Source organism: Leucoraja erinacea, chromosome 11 (assembly GCF_028641065.1).
Source record: "Leucoraja erinacea ecotype New England chromosome 11, Leri_hhj_1, whole genome shotgun sequence".
In the NCBI taxonomy this organism is placed as follows: domain Eukaryota; kingdom Metazoa; phylum Chordata; class Chondrichthyes; order Rajiformes; family Rajidae; genus Leucoraja; species Leucoraja erinaceus.
Window position 1 is genome coordinate 3,642,992 of NC_073387.1, and position 14,511 is coordinate 3,657,502.

At 44.4% G+C, this 14,511-nt stretch overlaps 1 protein-coding gene across 1 annotated transcript in view; it reads right to left on the bottom strand.

The window, feature by feature from the left end:
* LOC129701420 (serine/threonine-protein kinase 32A-like) overlaps positions 1 to 14,511 on the bottom strand; it is a 289,291-nt gene that overhangs the window by 177,046 nt on the left and 97,734 nt on the right. The gene's annotated exons all lie outside the window — the stretch shown is intronic.

The following is a 14,511-nucleotide window of genomic DNA, read 5'->3' on the forward strand; positions in this document are numbered from 1 at the left end:
TAGTTTAGAGATACGGCGCGGAAATAGGCCCTTCGGCCCACCGAGTCAACACTGACCAGCGATCCCCGTACACTAACACTACCCTACACACAAGGGACAATTAATAATTTTACCAAGCCAATTAACCTACAAACCTGTACATATTTAGCATACGGGAGGAAGCTGGAGCACCCGGGGAAAACCCAGCTAGGTCATGGGGAGAATGTACAAACTCCGTACAGACAGCACCCATAGACAGGATCGAAACTGGGTCTCCGGTGCTGACAGGCAGCAACTCTACCACTGCGCCACTAAGCCACCACTTCTTAATCTAAAAAGTTACATATTAGGAAAGGTTAATTGGGCATTAAAAGTAAAGATAGTTGGGCGCAATAATTTTATTGCCAAAACAACTTCATCAATATCTCACCAGTTGAGATGGGTCAGAATTATGTCTCAGCCTGCACCCAACTCAACAGAAACCATTAAGTTAAAGTGCTTGTGGATTAAATAGTTATGTGCTGCTGACAAAATGAGCTAAAAGCAATCAAACTAGAGAGAAATTGGAGCGGTGAGATCAGTATCATGGGGATTTGCTTCATTGCTTCTGGGGAAGGTGACATTTGGCCAAACCTTCTCTCCAGAAATTAAATACATGGGGTAAGATAAAATAAGGAAATTTTGCATGCTCCATGCAAGAAATGGGTTTGATAACCTTTTCACGTTCCACATCTCCTTATTTATATTTTTAGCATAGTGCATTGCCAAGTGTACGAGGTGATCGCAGGTCGCCATGGATTCGGTGGGCCGAAGGGCCTGTTTCCACCCTGTATCTCGAAAGTCTAAAGGCTAAAGTTAAATATCTTCCCTGATCTTGTGCAATTTGTTGCATTAAATTGAAGCCATTGCCTTGCATCAGGATAATATTAGTTAATATTCCATATTTACTAATCCCCACCTGTCCGTGGCACTGTGCCTTGTTTCATAAAACATAAAAAAGCTTCACAAAGACATCGATCAGTATAAGTCTTCTTCCACCGCCTTTCAGGCACAGAATTTGAGCTCAGACAATCTAGGATCCGACTGATGCACAGGACCCAGGCCCTGCAATAAATACCTGGGTCCTGTGGGAAAGGCTCTCAAATACTTCATAGGCGTGTTGCCTAATTAAGAAACATGCACAGCATTGCCACACTATAAGAAAGTGTACAGATTTTTGGTACAACGAGTGAAGAGAGATGAGTGGATTGTATATGTTGCTACAAGTTGCCAGGGTGAAAAACAAATGTACATTTCCCATTATCATTCGGCATATTAACAATAAATGTTGCAGCTCAATAAGACAAGGGTTAGGTCACATGGAAATGTTGTGCACATTTCAGGTTGTATCATTACAGGAAAGATGTGGAGGCATTGGAGAGGGTTCAGAAGAGGTACAGCGGGATATTGCCTGAATTGGAGAATATTAGCTATGGTATTCCACTGACCCACCCCCCTTTGCGTGAAAAAGTTTGATTCCGATAAAATCTTTCCCCCTTTAATTTAAGCCTATGGTCGGCGTGAATTTTTCCACATGTTGAAAAATTAGCGGCGGCTAGAATGAAGCCGCCATGGAGAGTAGCGATAATTCTCGTGCCGTAGGTGGGTTGCCAGGAGGTCCTAGTGAGTTGCCAGGAGGTCGAAGGTTCTCGGAGGTTGGCAGAGGCTGTAGCCGGTGCCGACCAATGAATTTCATTGGCTCATTGGGAAAAAAAAGGGAAGCAGTAGTTTTCAGAACCAGGGATAAACGACCGGTATTGTTAAATGCCCGCCAAGCTTCACAGCCGTGTATCTCTGGCTTCTTAAAAGTTGCCTCCACTCCTTCTCCCCCCTTCTCCCTCGTCTCCACCCCCCCCCCCTCTCTTTTAAAGGACTGACCGTACACTGTGCTTTAGCCGTCTTTTTACAGCGCCAACCTTCCTGTTCATCGCGGTGTGTTTTCACCTTGGCTTTGCACCGTGTGAATTTTTTAGACAGCGCTACCCCCGCTTGCCCTGTCCCCCGCCTGCATAACGGGCTGGTGAAGAAAGCGATGTGTGTGTGTTCCATTCTGACAGTCGCCGTTCCAGTTGCCTGATTTTCAGGCGACTGCCAGCGACTGTCAAGTCCGCTGAAAAATTGCCTAAGTGGGACAGGCCCATTAGACTCTGTTGACTTTCCCCATTGTTGAAGTCCCAGGAACGTCCTACTACGCCTTTAGTAGATTTAAATGAAACAGTGTTCTTGCAGCGAATCTCCTCAAACAGAACAACCTTAAAAAAACTACACATTCTGCAAATCTGAAGTAAAACTAGAAAATGGTCATAAGGTCATAAGTGATAAGATTATAATTGGGCTATTCGGCCCATCAAGTCTACACCGTAATTTAATCATGGCTGATCTATCTCTCCCTCCTAACCCAATTCTCCCGCCTTCTCCCCATAACCTCTGACACTTGTACTAATCAAAAATGTTGAAACACTTAGCTGGAGCATCTAAGGAGAAAGAAACAGTATAAATGATTCAGATTGAGTTGTTCTTAACCCTGGCTTTCATACTCGTTTAGCGCATGTATACAGTGGCTTGAAAAAGTTTTCATACCCCTTGAACTTTTCCACATTTTGTCACGTTACAACCACAAACGTAAATGTATTTTATTGGGATTTTATGTGATAGACCAACACAAAGTGACGCATAATTGTGAAATGAAAAGAAAATGATACATGGTTTTTAAATTTTTTTACAAATAAAAAACTGAAAAGTGTGACGTGCAAAAGTATTCATCCCCCTTTACTCTGATACCCCTAAATAAAATCCAGTGCAATCAATTGCCTTCAGAAGTCACCTAATTAGTAAATAGAGTCCACTTGGGTGTAATATAATCTCAGTATAAATACAGCTGTTCTGTGAAGGCCTCAGAGGTTTGTTAGATAACATTAGTGAACAAACAGCATCATGAAGCCCAAGGAACACACTAGACAGGTCAGGGATAAAGTTGTGGAGAAGTTTAAAGCAGGGTTAGGATATAAAAAAATATCCCAAGCTTTGAACATCTCACGGAGCACTGTTCAATCCATCATCCGAAAATGGAAAGCGTATGGCACAACTGCAAACCTACCAAGACATGGCCGTCCACCTAAACTGACATGCCGGGCAAGGAGAGCATTGATTAGAGAAGCAGCCAAGAGGCCCATGGTAACTCTGGAGGAGCTGCAGAGATCCACAGCTCAGGTGGGAGAATCTGTCCACAGGACAATTATTAGTCGTGTACTCCACAAATCGGGCCTTTATGGAAGAGTGGCAAGAAGAAAGCCATTGTTCAAAAAAAGCCATAAGAAGTCCCGTTTTCAGTTTCTCACAAGCCATGTGGGGAACACAGAAAACATGTGGAGGATGGTGCTCTGGTCAGATGAGATAAAAATTGAAGTTTTTGGCCTAAATGCAAAAGGCCATGTGTGGCGGAAATCTAACATTGCACATCACCCTGAACACACCATCCCCACTGTGAAACATGGTGGTGGCAGCATCATGCTGTGGGGATGCTTTTCTTCAGCAGGGACAGGGAAGCTGGTCAGAGTTGATGGGAAGATGGATGGAGCCAAATACAGGGCAATCTTGGAAGAAAACCTGAAAAAGACTTGAGACTGGGGCGGAGGTTCACCTTCCAGCAGGACAACGACCCTAAATATACAGCCAGAGCTACAATGGAATGGTTTAGATCAAAGCATATTCATGTGTTAGAATGGCCCAGTCAAAGTCCAGACCTAAATCCAATTGAGAATCTCTGGCAAGACTTGAAAATTGCTGTTCACAGATGCTCTCCATCCAATCTGACTGAGCTTGAGCTATTTTGCAAAGAAGAATGGGCAAAAATTTCAGTCTCTAGATGTGCAAAGCTGGTAGAGACATACCCCAAAAGACTTGCAGCTGTAATTGCAGCGAAAGGTGGTTCTACAAAGTATTGACTCAGGGGGGCTGAATACTTTTGCACGCCACACTTTTCAGTTTTTTATTTGTAAAAAAAATTGAAAACCATGTATCAATTTCCTTCCACTTCACAATTATGCACCACTTTGTGTTGGTCTATCACATAAAATCCCAATACAATACATTTACGTTTGTGGTTGTAACGTGACAAAATGTGGAAAAGTTCAAGGCGTATGAAAACTTTTGCAAGCCACTGTAAAGCCTAGGAACCTGTACATTTTTAATCACTTGGACATTGGGTAAATTCTCATTACTAACACTCTCAATATTGTCACTAGCCACTCCCAAACTAGTGGCAGCATTTGTTTGAAGAGTTGAGGATGGAGCAGAGTCCAATGTAATAGTTGTGGATGAGGCAGTCTTGGCTGGCGCTGAGACTAGTGGTCTGAAACTAAACTCGGAGTCAAATACAACACCAAAGCTGCAAGGGACTGAGTCGCCAGGGATGGGGATGGAAAGGGACTCTAGGCAATGGCTTAGTTTCAGATATTTAAATGATAGAGGTTTCATCCAGGTCTAGATTGAGCAAGCAATGTTACACATCACAATCACTGAAGGGCATAAGGGAGAGGCTGGTGGTGAGGAAGAATGAATGCTTCTGGTTTAGCCACTAAGTACCACATGTGTACAGGAGCTTGCACATTTTTTTTTGTTCAGAACAGGTCATCCATGCACAGTAACCATTCCCATGGCAACCAAGTCAGGATAAGGTTATGTTTGTCATTGTTTTTAAAGGGCAGCCCTGTGCACCAAGCATAAAGAGAGAAAGGAATCAAATGAGCCTAGAAATGAGAATTATATTGCTGCAGAAATGTTTTCAACATTTCACAATTATTTCTCTGTTATTAAAGTGTAAACTTGACAATTGTAGATGCTGATAGACACAAAATGCTGGAGTAATTCAGCAACAGCATCTCTGGATGGAAGGAATGGGTGACGTTTCAGGTCTCGATCCGAAATGTCACCCATTCCTTCTAATGAGAGATGCTATCTGTCCCGCTGAGTTACTCCGGCATTTTGTGACTATCTTCGGTGTAAACCAGCATCTGCAGTTCCTTCCTACACAACTGTAGATGCTGCATGGATTTGTTTTTGGTGCTAACTCATGAGGAATTTTGGCTAATCTGTGGAAGCATCCTGCCCAAGTTTAGGTAAAGGTAATGTTTAAATTATTGTTCGAAGAATCTAGAGGCCATTATGATGGTCACTAACAATAAACTCAAATCCAACCAGGACAATGGGGAAATTCAATTCACTGAATTAGATACTATTGGATGATTTAGTAACTACTAGTTACTAGACCGGGTGAGGACCCGTTGGGCCTGTCCCCCAAGGCAATATTCCACCACTGACCCATAGCCCACAACTGCATAGATACGGCTGACGGGTTTCCATTGTGATGCCAGAGATCCCCATTGTGACGCGAGTGACGGCAACCCTCCCCCAACTGCGCATGCGGCCGGCTAGTGGCAGCGCGACTGCAGCGTTTTTAAAGTTCAAAATGGCAATAACCTGTAAAATATAAGGTCAATGTGAACACATCTCACTCTCCCTCTTCAGTCCTCTATTCCCCTCCTCCATTATCCTCCCTCTCCCCACCCTCCACCAACCCTCCTCTGCTTCCTCCCATCTCCCTACCCTCCTCCCTCTTCCTCCTCCCCTCCTCCATTACCTCACCATCCCTCTTCCTACCCAATCCTCCTCCATTCCCCCTCATCCACTAGCACTACCTCCCCTCCTCCTCACCCTCCCTCTTCTTCCCCCCTCTCCTCCTCTCCTCCCCCTCTCCCTCTATCCCCCTCCTCCCCAACTCTTTCCCCCCACTCTCCCTCGTCACCTCCCCCACTCTTCTCCCCCGCTCTCCCTCCTCACCTCCCCACTCTCTCCCTCCCCCTCCTCTACCACTATCCCCCTCCTCCCCCACTCTTCCCCCCCCCCCACTCTCCCTCATCATCTCCCCCACTTTCACCTCCATCTCCCTCCCTAACCCCTCCTCTCTCTCTATCCCCCTGCACCTCACTCCTCACCTTCCCCCATCCCACCCCCCCACAATGAAAATTGCATAGTTTTAAATGAAACCTCCCCCCTATCCTCACCCTCCCCAATTAAAATCGTGATTAAAAAATATATATATTCTCAATGAAAATAGCTTTTTTTCTTTAAAGTAACCTAAACACAATGTTAACAATGAAAATGGCAGAATTTGATAAAAAATTCGTTTTTTTTTTAAATGGCGATTTTTAAAATAAATGAGATTCAGGATCCTATTATCACTGTGACGTCAAACGCGGCTGATGGGCAGGGAAAGGCGGAGAAGTAGTTTAAAAGTGATTTAAAATGACAATAACTTTTTTCATTTACATCCCAGGACAATGGTAAGGTGAGGCAAAAAGTGTACCGTTTTTGGTGGAGTTTTGAAATATCACGCACACGCATGCATACAAACAAACAAACAAACAGAGAGTTTCAATAATAAATAGATAGACTGTCATTAAAACATACCATCGGTTTTAGAAATAACTTTCCAGGAACAGAATCTTTTATTTTATCAATTTATCTTACACGTAATTCCAGATTGACCCTAAGTGTCCTCTGAAAAAGCCACCTAGTTGTTTCAATTGCGCCTCAATGTAATAACATGTAAATCAGAGGAATACCAAACATACACTAGATCTGAACATTATTACCACGGGGCAGGAACTAAGCCTGAGCTCATTCTCCACCTAAGCCTGGCTCATCTGGAAAACAATAACAGTTACGTGCGGATGCTGTTTATCGACTTCAGCTCCGCCTTCAACACAGTCATCCCCCAACACCTGGTGAATAAACTCGGCGAAATAGGCATCAGCAACCCACTATGCAACTGGTTACTGGACTTCCTCACTGACAGACCACAGACGGTAAGAGTTGGCAAAAACTCATCAAATCCCACCATCATGAACACTGGGGTCCCACAGGGATGTGTGCTGAGCCCTCTGTTGTTCACGCTGATGACACATGACTGTTGTGCCAAACATAATTCGAACCACATCATCAAGTTCGCAGATGACACAACAGTGGTGGGCCTCATCAGCCACGATGACGACTCAGCCTACAGAGAGGAGGTACAACAACTCATCAGCTGGTGTGACATCAATAACCTTCAACTCAATGTCAATAAAACAAAATAAATAACTGTGGACTTCAGGAAGAAACAGACAGCACACACCCCACTCACCATCAATGGCAGTGCAGTGGAGTCTGTGAAAAGCACCAAGTTCCTGGGAGTGCACATCACAGATGATCAGACATGGTCCACCAATACCATCTCCCCAGTCAAGAAATCCTTCGACGGATGAGGAGAGCCAACCTCCCCCCTTCTGCACTCACCACTTTTTACAGAATCAGAATCAGAATCAGAATCAGAATCAATTTATTTGTCATTTGGACCCCTGGAGGTCCAAACGAAATGCCGTTTCTGCAGCCATACATAACACACAAATAGACCCCAGACACAACATAATTACATTTAACATAAACATCCATCACATAACTGTGATGGAGGCCAAATAAACGTATCTCTCCACTGCACTCTCCCCCCCCCGATGTCAGAGTCAAAGTCATAGCCCCCGGCTGGCGATGGCGATTGTCCCGCGGCCATTAAAGCCACGCCGGGTGGTGCGAGGTCGCACACCGGGTCTTGGTGTTGGAGCCCCCGGTGTGCGCTCGCAGAGTCCGCGGCCATTCCAGCCGCGCGGGGCAGTGGTGTCAGGCCCCGCTCCAGGAGCTCTTCGACCCCGCAACTCGGGCGGGAGAAGTCGCCGCCGCAGAAGCCCCGAAAAGCGGTCTCCCCCCAGGGAGCCGTGGGCTCGGCGCCGTCGTCCACAGACCTGTAGAGAGCCTCCGACTCTCTGGCAGCAGCAGCAGCAGCAGCAGCAACAGCATCAGCAGCAGTAGCGCTCCTCCACCGCTCCGGACTCGGCCAGCTCCGCGACGGCAACGGTGAGTCGACACCTGAGTCCCCGGTCTCTTCCTGTTGGAGGCCGCTCCTCGTTACGGCCTCAACGACGACTGAGACCCGACGAGAAAAGGTCGGGTCTCCAGTGCAGGGAGAGATTCAAAAAGTTTCCCCCCCCCTCCCCCCACCCCCCCCCCACCCCCCACACACACACACCCCAACATAAAATAACAAACACTACATAAAAACACAGACAAAAAATAATAAAAACGCGGACAGGCTGCAGAGGCCGCTGCTGGCCAGAGCCGCGCCGCCTACCGGGTGCCATTGAGAGCATTCTTACCAGCAGTCTCTCAGTCTGGTATGGCAGTTGCTCTGCTGCTGACCAGAAGGCACTACAGAGAGTGGTGAGGACAGCGGAGAAGATCACCAGATCACCACAGCCTGCAATCCAGGACTTATACCCATCTCGCTGTCGCAAGAGAGCAACCAATATCATCAAAGACACCACCCACCCAGCACACAAACTGTTCACTCTCCTACCATCTGGCAAGCGCTACCGCAGTATGCGGAGCAAAACCACCAGATTCAAAAACAGCTTTTTCTCTCAGGCCATCAGACTACTCAACACACTCAAGAAAATTCCATGAACTAGCAATGTTACAAAATTTTGAGATTTAAAAAATCAAGTCTGCAATTTATCCCATCAGATAAAGCATAACAATAAGTTTAATTTGACACCAAATTCACTTTCATATCTCGTATTAAAAAAGTTATGACCATTTTCATACTCGGAAATTAGCATCTTATTCCCTATTGATTTTCAATGGACATTACAAAAAAGCTGTGATCTTGGATAGTCAAACGCCCATTTCTTAAGGAAAGATTAACATTTTTAAATAGCCTAAGTGTCCAAAGATTATTCACAAATAATTCACAATATAACATGATTTTTATATCTAATTTACATTAATTTATAGGCCAAATGGAAGGAATTTAGTGTTCAATTGCTGTAAATAAATGCCCATTTAAATCGGCTTTCTAGTGGGTTCATGTGGAACGCGCTGGTTTAGAACGTTGACATAGCGCTGGATTAGTGCCCTCAAATGCCGAGAAAAATACTGCGGGATATAAAAAGCCCAAAATAAACTACTCGCTATAGATAACTTGATATTCAGGGTTATATATATGCCCCATTTAATGTAAAAATAAGGTACATACCTTTAATTGCTTGCTTTATAAAACCCTGGGGCTGCGAGAGGTTGCGAAATGAGACAGTAATTTTAAAACTATTAGAACTATATTATCGAGGCCTATAAAACTAATAATACCTTTTGCGACCGGGTCTTGCAGCGATTTTTCGTTAATGATTTACTAGGCTGAACATCTGCGATTAGTACAGCCTAGTAAAAATCGCGTTTTAAACCCGCCCCCTCCAAACAGCGCCAAAATCGCCGACATGGCTGAGGGCAGATTCCCAATGACGATTCAGGTAGGTTTTGTAACATACCTACATGAACATTACATAAACAAAGACCAACTGTCTGTAACTCAATGTCTGCAGTATGCTATTTGCACTTTTCTATATTGCACCTTTTATTATTGCACCTTAATAACATACCTCAAAATTTTACTATTCACACTGTGAATATTTTAAATAATGTATATTATCTATCTTATTGGTAGATTGTCTGTCTGTGTTATAAATATTACTTGCACATTTGGAGTATGGGGAAACGTAATTTCAATCCAATTTATTTGAATTGACAATAAAGTTTACTTTGAACTTTGAACTTTGAACTAAGATGGTGCCGAGGATGACTGCCACAGGGTACTGCTCCTTGCTGTTTTGTCTGTCTTTGTTCATTTGTGTCGTCTATGGAAATTCCACAAAGATTACTTTCATGAGAGATAAACTCATTAACATCAAGCAATCAGTTCCTCCAAACATTGTTCCGGATTTCTCTCACTCGCTGGATTATTTGGACATACTTGTCGGAGGGGCTGTAGTTATGTTCAAGGCTGGGAAATGTAGGAGGACCTGGGGGATGCGCTCTAGAGCACTCATCCGACTCAGGCAACGAGGATTATGCATACCACTCCCCAATATATTCCTTGCAAATCTACGGTCTCTCAACAACAAAGTGGACGAACTGCAACTCCTGTGCCAGACAAATGAGGACTTCTCTAGATCCGCTGCCCTGTGCTTCATCGATACCTGGTTGTATGAGTCAACAATGCGCTGGCTGCAACTGGCTGGCTTTCAACTACACAGAGCGGACTGCAAGTGGAGGCAGCGGGGAAATCAAGAGGCGGTGGAATATGCACCGTCAAATTCCTTGAATACATACATACTTGGCTAATACATTTATTCTGATTCTGATTCTGATAAATGCATGCTCTGTGGAATTAGCCATACAAAGTGGTCCACATAAAGAATTGGGGAACTAAGCCGAGCTTGTGGAAGATCTTCTCTGGATGAATGATGTTGACATTCTCATAGGATTATGCCTTCCAGAACTGCTCATTTAATCTGATTTTGGCCACAGGCTAACCTAAGTAGTGGCAAAGCAATGGGAATGAGTAAGGAGGGCCTGAGCTGTGTCAGCGTTGAGTCTGGAATCACCATGAGGTATCCTGACCATTGGCATCCACAAGTCTCCTGTAGTTGATGAATCACCACTGTACCATGTTGATGACCATTGGGAAAAAGTAGGACAGAGAATACCTAGGGCACAGAATGTAATCTGGATCAGGCTCAGCGATCGATGTTCAACCAGGAGAGCATTTCCATGGCGGGGATGACCAGAAGCTGTAATAGGCAGGTCTTGAAGGAAGACACAAATGCTTGAGTAACTCAGAGGGACAGGCAATATCTCTCGATAGAGGAAATGGGTGACGTTTTGGGTCAGGACCCGTCTTCAGACTGAGGGCTTCTTCAGTCTGAAGAAGGGTCTCGACCTGAAACGTCAGCAATTCCTTCTATCCAGAGATGCTGCCTGTCCCGCTGAATATCCCCAACATTTGTGTCTATCTTTAGTGTAATCTGCAGTTATAAGTCTTGAAGGATATCTGTGTCTTGAAGGATATCCTTGTCAGTCTGACCTGGATCATATAACCAGCACAAGGAAATACTCCATCCTCAGTAATCGTTCCATCCAGACAACGATGAGAAGGCCTACCGGGAGGTGGCTGATCTGGCACTCTGGTGTCAGAACATCTGGTGTCAAGACAACAGCCTCCTCTCGAACATCAAAAAAACTAAGGAGCTGATCGTGGACTTTAGGAGGGCACATCATCTGAGGACGTACACACCATTGAGGATAAATGGGGATACTGTGGATAGGGTGAGCTGTTTTAAATACCTGGGAGACCGCATCTCTGAGGATATGACATGGACATCACACGCTGCAGCACTCATGAGTAAGGCAAGGCAGCGCCTTTACCACCTCAGGCAATTGAGGAAATTCAGAGTGTCTCCGAGGATCCTCCAGTGCTTCTACTCAGCGGCTGTGGAAAGCATCTTGTCCGGAAATATTACAATCAGGTTTGGGAATTGTTCTGCCCAGAACAAGAAGGCTCTGCAGAGAGTAGTGCGTTCGGCCGAACGCACTATGGGAACTTCACTCGCCCCTCTACAGGAACTATACATTAGGAGGTGCAACTCCAGAGCCAATAAGATCATGGGAGACCCCTTACACCCCTGCAACGGACTGTTCCAGCTGTTACGTTCAGGCAAACGCCTCCATTGCCATGCTGTGAGAACGGAGAGGTTGAGAAGGAGTTTCTTCCCAGAGGCCATTAGGACTATAAACTCCTATCTCACCAGGGGCTAACTTTACTGTACCACTCTACTGCTTTTTTTTTTGTTGGTTTTTTTTCGCTTTTTCCTTCCGCCCACAATATTTAATATGTAAAAGAATATGTGATTCTGTTCCATTCTGTTTGTAGTTTGTTTGGCTGTTTGTTTGTTTTTTTGCACAAAGTCCGCGAGCATTGCCACTTTTCATTTCACTGCACATCTCGTATGTGTATGTGACGAATAAACTTGACTTGACTTGATCTCAGATACATTAGTCCATTACAGACTGACAGGAGTGACACATAACCTGGCTCGGGTTCAATCCCGACTACGGTTGCTGTCTGTATGGAATTAGTACGTTCTCCCTGTGACTATATGGGTTTTCTCCGAGATCTTTTGTTTTCTCCCACACTCCAAAGACATACAGGTTCGTTGGTTAATTGGCTTGGTATAAGTGTAAATTGTTCCTAGTGTGTGGAGGGTAGTGTTAATGTGCGGGGGATCGCAGGTCAGTGCGGACTCGGTGGGTCAAAAGGCTTGTTTCGGCACTGTATCTCTAACCTAAACGAAACTAAACTAAACATTTTGGGTTGAGACCCTTCCTCTAAATGGCGAAGACCCAATCCACAGGAAAGATCTCGGCTCGAAACGTCAACTCTCCATTTCCCTCCACAGATGCTGCCTGACCTGCTGAGTTCCTCCAGAAGATTGTTCTTTTCCTCCAGAAGAAGTTCAATTGAAATACAGAAGATTTAACATATATACATTTACATTTTTATATAATAACTTAGACTCTGAAATCGTTTTTTAATAATTTTTTTAATCAATTCTTATAATTTGTAGCTGATACTTAATGGAGGAGTGATAGTCGATACTAGGGAGGACTGCAATAAATAACATGACGAATATATGAGCAAGTAATTAGCAAATGAGGTAATACATTTTGGCAGGAAGCAAAGAGAATTTACATAGGAAATCCGCATGTGTCCAATGAGTTTTACCAATATCCAGATGTATCACAGCCTCATGTGGCAACTGTTCTGCCCAAGAGCACATGAAATGAGTTGTGAATGCAGCCTTGTCATATCAGGCAAACCACTCCCAAAGTTTCTCATTGTATCTCGATACACATAATTAGACCCAGGATTTTGCCATAAATGCCATGCGCCCTTTCCTGCCTTTTTTGATGATGTCCACCAGGATAATGCCTTTTTCACGATCGAGTTCCAAAATCAGCCTTTTTTTGCCATTTTGCTAAAAGATCGAGCTTTTCTCTAGTTGTACTGTGATTACAATGACGTTTTCTATGTTAACACGTTAATATTAATGTTATTATTAACGTGTTAACATAGTATAACTTACAAAAAAACTTCCACCACCGGGGCGATACCGGGGGCGCCATCGTCGGTCATTCATTCGTTCGTGCCGCTGGTTCAGTTTTCTCCAAGATCTATTTAAGAAAGTACTGCAGATGCTGGAAAAATGGTAGGTAGTCAAAAAATGCGGGAGAAACTCAGTGGATGGAGATAAGGAATAGGCGACGTTTCGGGTTGAGACTCTTCTTCAGACTGATGGGGGGGGGGGGGCGGGAAAAAGAAAGGAACAGGCGGAGACAGAAGCACTAGAAGGACAGCTGGGAGGACGGAGAAGACAAGGGCTATCTAAAATTAGAGAAGACAATGTTGATACTGATGTGGAGTAGACTACCTAAGCAAAATACCCAAACTTGTCTCCTCATTACATTTACTGCTGGCTCCAATCACAAATCTGAGTTTTTGAGTGATCTGTGCAAGGCATTCATTGATGCTGGAATTGCACTCTGGAAATTGGAAAACAAATCTCTCTGTGGTTTTTTAGGGAAATACACAGAGGATCATATACCAAGCGAGTCATCACCGTGGAAAAATTATGTTGACAGCAACTTCAACATTGTTGTGGAGAAAATTAGAGATGAAGTTGCATGCGACAAAATATGGATCCCAATAGATGAGACAACCTGTGGGGTGCTCGGGACGCCCCGACCATGGGTGAACATCTGGGAAGATCAGCGAGGAGGCTGACTGGACTTTGGTTCCTTCCCTAACTTTGGTGCCGATGTGGGGATGTTGTGTTGCGGACTTCGCTCGAACTTCATCTCACTCATTCGACCTCCACGCGGTCCCCGCTTCTGGTTTGGTCGCGCTTGCCGCATGCAGGCGCATGCTGGTGGGACCGGCCCTTTTGGTCGCGCTTGCCGCATGCAGGTCGCATGCTCGTGGGACAGGCCCTTAAGGAAAATCCATTTCATTGTCTCTTATGAGACAATGACAATAAATTGAATCCAATCCAATCCAGCTTGTTTCCAAATGTCGATCGCCTAGTTTCCAATGTCAAAAAATCTTCCTCAAAGTACCGTCACCTGTGCAAGTTGTTGAAGGAAATGACACCTGAGATTCCGCTATCTCCTCAGTCCGTTTTGACTAGTTGGGGTACATGGCTCTCTGCTGTACTCTACAATGCTGCAAATTTTGAAAAGATAAAATAAATCGTCAACTGTTTTGAAGAAGAAGAATCTGGTGCAGTCAGGATCGTCAGTGAAATCACGCAGAAAAAGTCCCTCCACCGCGATCTTGTGTTTATTGCTTTCAATTTTGCAAACTTCCCACAAGCTATCACTTCCCTTGAGAAACGTGGCAAAACATTAGTGAATAATTTGCAGGTTTTCAACAAAGTAACTGACGATATTTGTAAAGTTCCTGGCGATGTAGGTAAAGTCAAACAAAGAAAATGTGAGAGAGTGATTTTAGCT